The sequence below is a fragment of the Prosopis cineraria genome, unplaced genomic scaffold (assembly GCF_029017545.1).
Source record: "Prosopis cineraria cultivar Desert tree isolate PC_DT_omini unplaced genomic scaffold, ASM2901754v1 PC1, whole genome shotgun sequence".
NCBI classification, from domain to species: Eukaryota; Viridiplantae; Streptophyta; class Magnoliopsida; order Fabales; family Fabaceae; genus Prosopis; species Prosopis cineraria.
Genome location: NW_026555332.1, coordinates 34925931 through 34936913, shown reverse-complemented (window position 1 = coordinate 34936913; position 10983 = coordinate 34925931). Strand labels below are relative to the sequence as shown.

The 10983-nt window shown below is 28.2% G+C and overlaps 1 pseudogene; it reads right to left on the bottom strand.

The window, feature by feature from the left end:
* Positions 1 to 2117: 2117 nt before the first annotated feature.
* On the bottom strand, positions 2118 to 10834 carry LOC129291810 (disease resistance protein RPV1-like; annotated as a pseudogene).
* Between the last annotated feature and the right edge of the window lie 149 nt (positions 10835 to 10983).

Below are 10983 nucleotides of genomic sequence, written 5' to 3'. Positions count from 1 at the left end.
TACTCAAGCTAGGAAGACATGGAATATTTCAGCTTTTTGAGTGAAATTGAATGTGCTGCGAAGACTTGGCAAGTTAGTCTTATTTGGCATGGTTTATAAATTGTCATTGAAGAGAAGAAAAATAATTTTTTCCCCTTCCACGCTGACCTGAACACATCTATAATCTATTTTATGACTTTAACTTCCATTTGATATTGAGCATTTATAACTTAAATCATACGTGGTTGGAATTTTAGTGCTTCCCTATACATTTGACTTGGGTATATTTTGTCTTATTAACATGTATATGTCTTCTTTACTGATTATATGAAAAACAAGTAAGTTCTATTGTTGTGTTTATGCAGGCTATGCTGGTTATGATAGCAGAGATTCACCAAATGAAAATTTGAAATTTCATTGAATGAACAAACTCTACATTGAATATTTGTCTGAATTGCAGAGTGAAAATCACAGTACATTGGCAAAATATACAATTGCTAGTTATGTTATGTTGTTGCCGAATAATTTGCAGAGCCGGAATGAATCAAAAATACTGAAGGAGCTACCTTATACTGTCAAAATGACTGGACTAAAATGAAACAAAAATACTGAAGTAGCTACCTTGTACTGGCTAAATGATTGCACCAAAATGTCTTCTTGAACCAAAATGAAGCTAAAGCTGGAGTAGTGGCCAAGATCATGGGATATATCTTCACGTGTGACTAATGGTGCTAGATTGAGAACCTATGTTAGAGACAGCATTGTTAAAGTTTTACAAATGTACTGCTTGTAAATAATTGAATTGAAAGTTCTAGTGTATTAGAACACATGTATTGTACCAAATTTTAAATAAAATTATACCATGTTCTAATGCACCCAATGAGCCAAGAAATTTGGTTTTTCTTTTCTTTTTCTGCCTTTGTGAAGCTAAGTTAGAGGTATCTTGTGGCACTTGAACATCCTATAATAAAAGCAAGTAAATATTGGTGATGATCAAAGTTAAAAAGAAGACGATAGGAAATAACAAAAATTATGTTTTACTTCAAGTTTTTGTGAGGATTGGATATTTTTTTCTTTTATTGCTTTGCTTCTTAATGACTAAGTTAGACTTTCCTTGTGACGTTTTAGCAACCTACAGTAAAAAATAATTACTATTGATCAAATTTAAAATAAAAATGACATATATGATAAAATGATATTTTTACCTTGGGTTTATATTTAGGTTGCACTTTTCTTTTTTTATTAGATTGATTATCAACCCAAGTCATATATCACCTTTTATGCTTCTTCCCCTCTTTCTTTTTCAAAACTGCAGTTATAGCACACTTTGTACAAATTTTGGAGGATGTATCATCTTCAGAAGATTCACGCATGGCAAGAATATCACTAACTTTTTTATTAAGTTCTATGATCCCTTGTTGCACAACATCAAAAGTCTCTTGACATGTTGAAGCCTCAGATACTAACCTTACAAACATAGGACATAATTGCTTATAATGCATTGAACTTTCCATCTTAGGATCAACTTGAATCTCATTACTTAAAATATATTGAACAACTCCACATCTTGCTTCCCTTGTCCACCTTCTCATTATATATTGTTTTGGAAGTTCATCAACTTCTAAGTGTGTATATATCCTCAATGCATGACAACAAATTGTTCCATATTGCTGAAACTTCATACAACTACAATTGGTTAAACCACTAGTAGTATAATAAGAAACTCTCCACTCTCCTGGTTTAGTAATCATTCTAGCCACATATTGCTTTACATCACCTTCTTCATCTCTTTCTTTTATACGGCATGCACAACTATAATCCCACTCACATTGAAAGACATCAAGCATAGTAGGAGTGTAGATTTGAGAGACTTGTTGGAGCATCGGTGCACTTCGCACAATTAATCTAGGCAGCTTCTGACATGTGTCAAAGTCATGTCGTAACTCAGTATATCGCTTATCATTAACTACCAATTCAAAGATCTTGAAGAATGTATTGATATCAAGTTCAGGCTTCATGCAATCCTTCAAAGATGAATTAATGCTCTCACTTAGTTGAGTGCTCCGCATACCAATTGTGAAGGCATATTTCATATAACAAGCTACCCATTTTTCTTTTACCTCATATATGGAGCACAACTAAGAGTTTTCTTCCAAATTGTAAGTCAACTGTAGCTTCCTGTAAGCATCCTCAAACTCAAATTCTTCATGGTAGTCATACAAGCACTTGTTAAGATCAGTCAAGAAATGGGAGCCATCTTTCATTAAGTTTCCTAAATGTTTCACACCATTTCTATATAAATGGAAGACGCACAAGCCATGTTTAACCTCAGGCATTACATCCTCTAATGCCCTAGCCATTGCTTGATCTTGATTAGTAAAGAAAGTACGTGGTTGCTTTTGCTTGTGAGCCTGCAAGAATGTTTCAAAAATCCATTTAAATGACTCTATTGTCTCATCATACAACAACGCAACACCAAATATTACCCTTGTTCTATAATGGTTAAAGCCTGAAAAAATAGCAAGGGGTCTGTTTTGACGATTAGTGCAATAAGTTGTATCAAATGAAACAACATCACCAAAACAAGCATAATCTATTAGCATTTGAGGATCAACCCAAAACACATTATTATTTGCTCATCAAAATCCATCTGATAAGCATGGAAAAAAAGATGGATTCTCTACCACTTATAGTTGAAAATATTTTAATAAAGATCCAGCTTCTCCATACTTCATTTCTCATTGCTTCTTAGACCTTAAATAACTTTTGATATCCTCCCTTTTAAACCCCAAATTAGCTCTACCTCTAACTTGCTTACTCATCAAATTAAATGTAGCTTTTTGTTGAAGCCCAACATCATTTGTAGTTTCTATTTCACTGCCTTGAGCTGCACCTATTTTATGTTGAGATCGTAAAAGATGCACTGAATTTGGAGGATGCAAAGAATGATTATGCTCACTAACAAATTCACTAACTCTCCATTTTCCATCCACAAGTTTTACAATCATATTTGCTCTACAATCAGTTCTAGTCTCTGCATGAGTATGTTTCATTTTATAATCTCGTTTGTCTGGCCTTCTCACTCCTTCCTTACTACAAACATATCTATAACAAGTAATGATAGACTTGTCTCTCTTACTATAGGTGAAATTATGCTTCCTAACATTGAAGCCCATTTTACCTCCATAATTGATCCAAAATTGATATGCATCATCTAAACTTTCAAACTCAAGGCCTATTCTGGGTGTAAATTCAAAATCCATCCAATTAAATCTACATAAAAAATCAAAATTCATGGTTAAAAAAAGAATAAAGTTCAAAAAACATATTGCCATAAAGTTACATATCCAAACATTTAGCCAAAACACCCAATTAAGTAGGAAAAAGTTTAACAGGAATACAGTAGGAGAGAATGAAAAGAAAAATGACTTTTAAATTATAAAGAAAATGTGTCTTCCATACATAAACCACTTTTGAAAATTAACTAAAGCGTGAGTTTGATTATGAATTTTTTTTAATATGCTTTAAGAAAGATAGATGTTGTTTCCTTCTTAAAAACCTTGGTATAGCACATAGGAATCATACAAAAAATTATTTTTTATCTATCTTCCACGTGAAGCAATGACCAACCTCAAACCATGAGCATTAGAATAGCTTAGTTCTTCATAGCATTCCTTATAAGCTATATCTAAGGAAACGCGGATAAAGGAGGCGTAAAAAATGTAGACTTAAGAAACTTAACTAAATAGAACACCAACATGATAAATATAACCTATAGTAAATATTGAAATGAGAATACAATCAGCATCATATTTTTAATTCTAACAATGTACAGAGCAGTCTCAAGCATCTCTTGAAGTTTTTGCCCCTTTCAACATTCTCAATAAAAACTTTGAAAGGTAGGTTTTTTATCATATTATAGCCTTTTTGCATCATTTTCACACTAATAATCATAAAAAAAAGCATCAAAAATCATGCTTGATAAGATCCACATACCTATGCAGAAGTTTCCCGTGCTTGAGACTCTGTTTCTGTGATCAGCTTCTCTGCCAATGTGATAAGGAAGATGGTGGTTTTAAATTAAGCCATGAATGGCTAGAATTAAGGGCTGAAATGAACTGTCTAGATTTAACCTGCTAAACGATGTAGCTTTGATTAATGAATTGTTCATGAACGTAGGATGAAGTTAATGGCTAAGATGAGAGGCATCAGAAGGGGCAGCACAAAAGCCACATTAGACACCCCATGCCCGAAATTTATGCCTTGGGTAGGACAAGAACATCAGAACGTTATTCAGAGTTTGATTTTTTTTTTTTTTTTTGGGATAGTTTAGCAATAGAAATTTTGACTTGCATAGTTAAGTGATAAAAAAGAAACATTTTTCATGAAGGGCATGCGTCACACAAATAAAAATTATTACCCGATCAATGATAATTAATTCATGTCTAAATTAAAGTAAATTAAAATAATTTCATTTTTATTTTGTACGTTTCATATGTAGTACAGCGACAATAAAATGATAGAGGTGAACGCATATTAATGTCATTAAATAACACGATTTTAAAATGATAGAGGTGAAAGCATATTAATGAAATGTAAAAGTGAATGCTGATGGAAGTCCCGAAGCAAGGATGGTGAGCAGTTATTCTGCTTATTTAAATTTCAGCGGCCAGAGGAGATGCCAGAAAGATGGAGAAACTGGTGAAAGCAGACCGATAGTATTACTAGTAATTTAGGTTCTATTCATTTGCCTGTTTAGTTTTCTGCTGCAGTTGACCTTTTAATAAATAAAAAAACCAAGAAATTTAAAGATGGCAACTTTTAAGAACATTACCACTCATCTCAAATTTTACATAGGGCATGGCAATCTAGCTGCTACATAAAACAATTGGTAAATATCCGCATTAATATATAGATATTTAAATGAGAGGATAGTGCAGCGTGATGCTGTGACATGATCAGGTGGACGTTGTGCAACTACAAATCCTTAATATTTCAAATTACTTCACATATCTGTATATTTACCAATACTTATTCGATACATATTTGTAAAGCACTAGAATATTACTTTTTAATTTAAAATTTTTTTGACGTATTTATACTTTTAAATTGTGAATCGATACTTTAAAATTAATGCTTCAATTTTTTTTAAAATTAAATTTAAAAGAAAGATTGTGATATTACACTTTTTGTTATTAATATCTTTTTTTATTTACTTTTAGAGTCAAAGATTATATTTTTAAAAAAAATTAAATTTTAAATATAATAAAAGAATAGATTTCTGTTCATTTAAGTAGGCTATTCAATCCTTTTTGATCTATAGAGAATATTTTTATATGATGTTCATCAAATTTGAAACTATTGCAGAAAGTCTGATGATACCGACAAGTTCTCTTAGACGGGACTTCCCACTATGAAAACACCTTATGAAGTTGCAGAAGTGTGTGATGTAGTAATTACAATGTTGCCTTCTTCAGCCCACGTGAGTACAATCATACCAAGGGCATTTCCTTTTCTGCAAAAACGGTGGGCCATTTGCGTATGTGTTGACTCCATGGAGACTCTTCAGTTTCTTCAGCATTTCTGAAAGACTTTTTGACCTTTTGGGCAATACTTCGATATTTTAAATGTCATTTAGCTTTATATTCATGGTGGCATCTATTCAGTTGGAGCAAGCCACAAACTGCAAAACTTTATCAACGTGAATACTGATCTGCTTCTGAGCTATGTACGAAAGATTCTCAGCTAAGTATAACAAGTTTGGAGAATTACATTTTTTTTTAAATTATACAAATATGAAAAGATAATCTTATGATAATTGAGAAAAAAAATATTAATAGTATCTCTTAATGGAAATTAGGTAGTAGGCAATTAAATATAATAATAAAAATATAATTAATAGTTATATTTTGCTTCTCATTACTATAAAAGACTATATATATATATATATGTGTTAGTTTGAATATTTTTGAATTAAAATTATATTTTTAATGTTTCTTATGATTTTTATAAACATAAATGCACATATTGAAAATGTATTATATCCTATAATTTTTAAAATGAAATTATCATCGTATTGAATATATGTTGTATCCAATACACATATCAGTATCTATACATTAGTTGTGCATCGCCTTCAAATCATCATATTTTCAATAAAGGGCAAGTGTCACACAAATTATTGGATGATAAATTACAGGGCGAATGATCAAATTACTCCCTAAATGTTAAGTCCAGTGGCATCATTGATTCTAAACTTGTTTATTGGACACACTATTCTCTTAACTTTTGAAAATAGTACAATTTAGTCCATACTATTAATAAAAATTAACTTTAACTATTAAATAATCATAAAATGACTTTAAAAATTATTAAAAAAATGACAAAATTTTTTTTGTTCTTTTCTATAATTTTTTGAGTCGTTTTTTGTAATTTCTAATTTTTGAGTCCATTTCCATAATTTTTGAAGTCCTTCTAGGTCATTTTTTGGCTAATTAATGATCAAAGTTAATTTTTATTAACTGTAAAAGCTGAATTGTACCATTTTTAAAAGTTAAAAAATATTTTTATAATAAATGAGTTTAAGATCTATAGTGCTATTAGATCTAAAGTTTAGCAAGTAATTTGCTCATTTACCCTAAATTATACTATGTAATATTTATTTTTAAAGTTAAGGGATACCAAGATTTTTTGTCCCTTAAAGTTGCTTTAGTGATCAATTTAGTCCCCCAAGTTTAATTTTTATCAACTTAATCTCTTTATATTTTCTTAAATTATCACATTCTTTCTTTAAATTTTAAAATACAAATTGACTCTTAAATTAATCTAATATATAAAGTGTATTAATGACTTAGCATGTATGTTTAGTTAAATGTGAGAACTTATCACTTAAATCATTTTAAATTTTATCAATATTAGGCTATATTTTGCTCTTTTTGTTTTTTAATTTCTAAATATGATTTTTTTTACCTAAATAATTATACTTTTTTTATTAATCTACTCCTTTGGTCCTATTTATCTAGCAGAGAAAGAAGATTAATCTTGGTCCTATTTTTAGAATAATTCACTATTTTTTATGTTCATCTTTACCTTTTAGCCCTTCTTAAATGATAGAAAAATATTAAAAATAATTTTTTTTTCTTATTGGGGATAGAGATGAAAACTTATTAAATTTTAAGAGAAAAGATAAAAAATTTACAGTTTTTTTTCTAGTAAATATGCTAAGAATAACATATAAATACGTCTAGAGAAAGTACATGATTATCATCAATATTTTGTTATTTATGTCAAGTGATTTTAATTGTGTTACTTCTTATTTAAACAATAAGAACCAAATCAATAAATGAGAGTATGAAACAAATTTAAATGACCAAATTAATATAAATGATACTTAAAAAACTAAATCAATAATTGAAATAAACTTAAAAGATTAAGGGTCTGTTTGTTTTTTGTTTTTGAAAATAACAAAATTGAAAACTTGTTTGGAAAATTGTTTTTAGTTTAATTGTTTCCAAAATTATTTTCATTTTTTGTTTTCAAAAAAAATAAATAAATTATTTCAAATTGTTTGATTTTATTTTTTTATTTTTTAAATACATTATATTTGATTATTAAAAATTATAGTTCTCTTGATTAATTTTTATCATAAATTACTATTATTAACCGCCTATAACTATTTCTATTAGTTTATTTTTTAATTTCAAAATTGGTTTTAAAATTAATATAACTAAATGGTTTTTCATTTTTTTTTTGAAAAATAATTTTAAAAAGGTATTGTAACATAGTTTTTAAAAATAAAAAAATGAGAATAGAAACCAAACATGCCCTTATAAGTTCCATTATTCCTAAAGTTAATCAACTTTAAAAAAGAAATTACTTTTGAATATTATGCAAGTCTTTAGATATAACTAGATTTCATACCCGTGCAAATCCAAATTGTTTAAGAGAAATGGAACAGAATAATGAAAGTAAAATTTTATCAATTTTTTTAAAAAAGACATGAAAAAACTACTATAGCTTTTTATTTTTTTAATAACTTCTATTAATTATATTTTTTATTCCCAATCTAATATTAGAATTTTTTTTCTTTATTAGAACATATAAGTATAAATACTGATTATGTTATTTTCATATAATATACAAGAAATATTTCTAATGTTTTATTTTAAAAATGTAAGATATTTTTAACCAAATTTTGTCCTCAATGTAGTAGTTAATTATCTTCAAACCAATACCATCTTTTCATATTTATCCTTATTTAATAGAATATTTTTTAAAATAAATATAAAATAATTTATTTATTATGAAAATTTGAAAAAATATTAATTACATCTTAGAAAACTAAAAAATTTTTACATTTTTTAACATTCTACATTCAACTTCTAATCCTTTTAAAAAATATCTTATATTTTTAAATGAGAAAATACAATTTAAATTTTAAAAATCTAAAACATAAAATATAATTTTAATTTTAATTTATCTAACTAAAAATTAATTTTTTAAAGTAGTTTTAATTTATAAAAAAATTAAAAAAATATTTGCTTTATATGGCACAGTAGAAATCCAGTGCCAATTCGATGCAAATTACAAAGGAGGATGATATGACGACAAAAATGACACGAGAGTAAAGAGTTATCAAATAACAAAATTTTAAAATTTTAGGAGAAAAACTTAACATTGGCTCTGTCCCAAATTATATGATATTTTTAAAAGAATTTTTCTATCTCAAAATATAAGAATTTTGAATAGATTAAGATTTCATTAAATACATTAATTTCAATATCACCATCTCTCTCTATAATTAATTTTCATCCCTTCTCTTTTTAATATATTAAATAATAGATATTTTTGAAATTTTGTATTTTTATTTTAAAAAGATATGATTGTTATGTGTATTTAATGATATTTATTGATATGTAAAATTTTATTTAAAGATATCTTATAATTTGAAATGAAGAGAGTATATACTCAAATACTAGCCTAAGATATGTCAATAAAAAAAAATTTAAGGACACAGTTAAATATAAACATGAATATAAATAATGACTAAAGTCGTAGGGGTGAAATGAGTTGTAAATAAAAGTAAAGGATTTAATCCATCAAATGTAATAAAAAAAATAGGGAGATTTTCAACTAAAGACCGGGGATATGGCTTAATTGTTAATTTAGTTCAATCTAGGAGGAATGAAAAGAAAATAATTTTAATAATAAAAAGATCAAAGTACCATTCACTTGTTAATTAATTTTATCCAAAATGTAGAATTATTAATTATTAATTTTCTTACTTCACTTATTAATTTATTAATATGAGTTGTAAATTATATAACTTAACATTTCAATAAGCACACAAGACTTGACCATCAGTTTGTCAGACAAGTACTAATATCAGTTATTAATTTACTTACATCAATTGTAATTTCCATTAGTTGCAATTAACAATTAAGTCACATTCCTAATCTTTAGTTGAAATTCTCCCTAAAAATAATACAAATAATCATATAATTTTAACAAAAAGTCATAACGCACAAAGAGAGAGGAAAAACTAAAAAAATAAACCTTCATATCTCATGGTTTAGTATGAGAAGGTTAGTTGGACGAAAATTATATGGCAAGAATTTGAAAGGGTACCCCTTCCATTCCAATATATATAAACTATTTGGGAGATATTTGGGGCCTTTAGAAAAGCTTGAATTTTTTATCACAAGTACTTTGAGGTTCTTCATCTTCAAAAATGCCTTTCCACTCCATGGAATTTCTTTATCATTGGGCCTGTCTAGAATTATGACGTCGATTGCATCTGTTTCCTTTCGAAATGAAAAGCACATAATAAATGTCATATTTTAGGTATGCAAAAGGCATATAAGGAAAAAAAAATTTAAAGAGAGTAAAGTATAAAGTATATAAAGGTCTTACTGTGTTTTTTTCTAAGACATGAAGAATGTCACCATAATGCCATAGCCTAAAACATTTACCAAGCTCTTTTGGTGATTGTTGTCTAACAATTTCTTTTCTCATGTCTTCTATCAAATCATGCATTATTACATAATCTTCTTTAATCTTTATGAGAGATTTAACTATCAACACTCCAATAACATATGTTGGTTGGACCCCTCGAAAACTCAGCAACTTATTTATAACATCTAACTTCTCACCATTGAAAAAAACAAGCAAAGTCAAGAAAAATTTCCTTGTGGCTTTCTTCTAAAGCATCATAGCTTAGTTTGAGGACTTTGAAAATTTTTTGAATTGGATTTCTTTCATATTTATCTAATGCAGAAACCCACTCATCAACTCTCTTACCACATAAGTTGGAGCCAATCACTTCCAAGGTTAATGGAAGCCCACATGAATAATGTATTACATGACGAGTAACTTCAATGTAATCCAAATCAACATTGTCTTCGTGAAAAGCATTCCAACTAAGCAACTGGAGAGCTTCCTCATCATTTGATTTACTAACTTCATAAATTATTTCAATCCCATAACTTACTAACAACTATTTATTCCTAGCTATAATGATGTTTCTACTCCCAAAGACAAACCAATCACATCGTCCAATTAGTGCTCGTAACTACTCCAATTCATTAACATCATCAAGAATTAAAAGAATCTTCTTTTGTTGGAGCCTATGTGCTATGATTGAAATTCCTTTACAAACATCTTCCAACCTAAGATCCTTCTCCCTTACTAATTCATAAAGCAATCTCTCTTGAAGATGTGACAGACCATGCTTGATAGAGAGTTCTCTAAAATTAGAAAGAAAGCATAGTTTTGTAAAATGATCAGCAATCAAGTTATACATAGCTCTAGCAATTGTCGATTTACCTATTCCACCAGTTGCACAAATTCCTACCATTTTGACATCCTCATTAGATTGAAGATCTAAAAGTAATGTTACTTGTTGCACTCAAGGGACAAGACCAATTGGATAATCAGTGACATGTAATGAAGTACGATTAATCATGGCAGAGACTTCATTGATGATCCTTCTAATAAACTTAGACT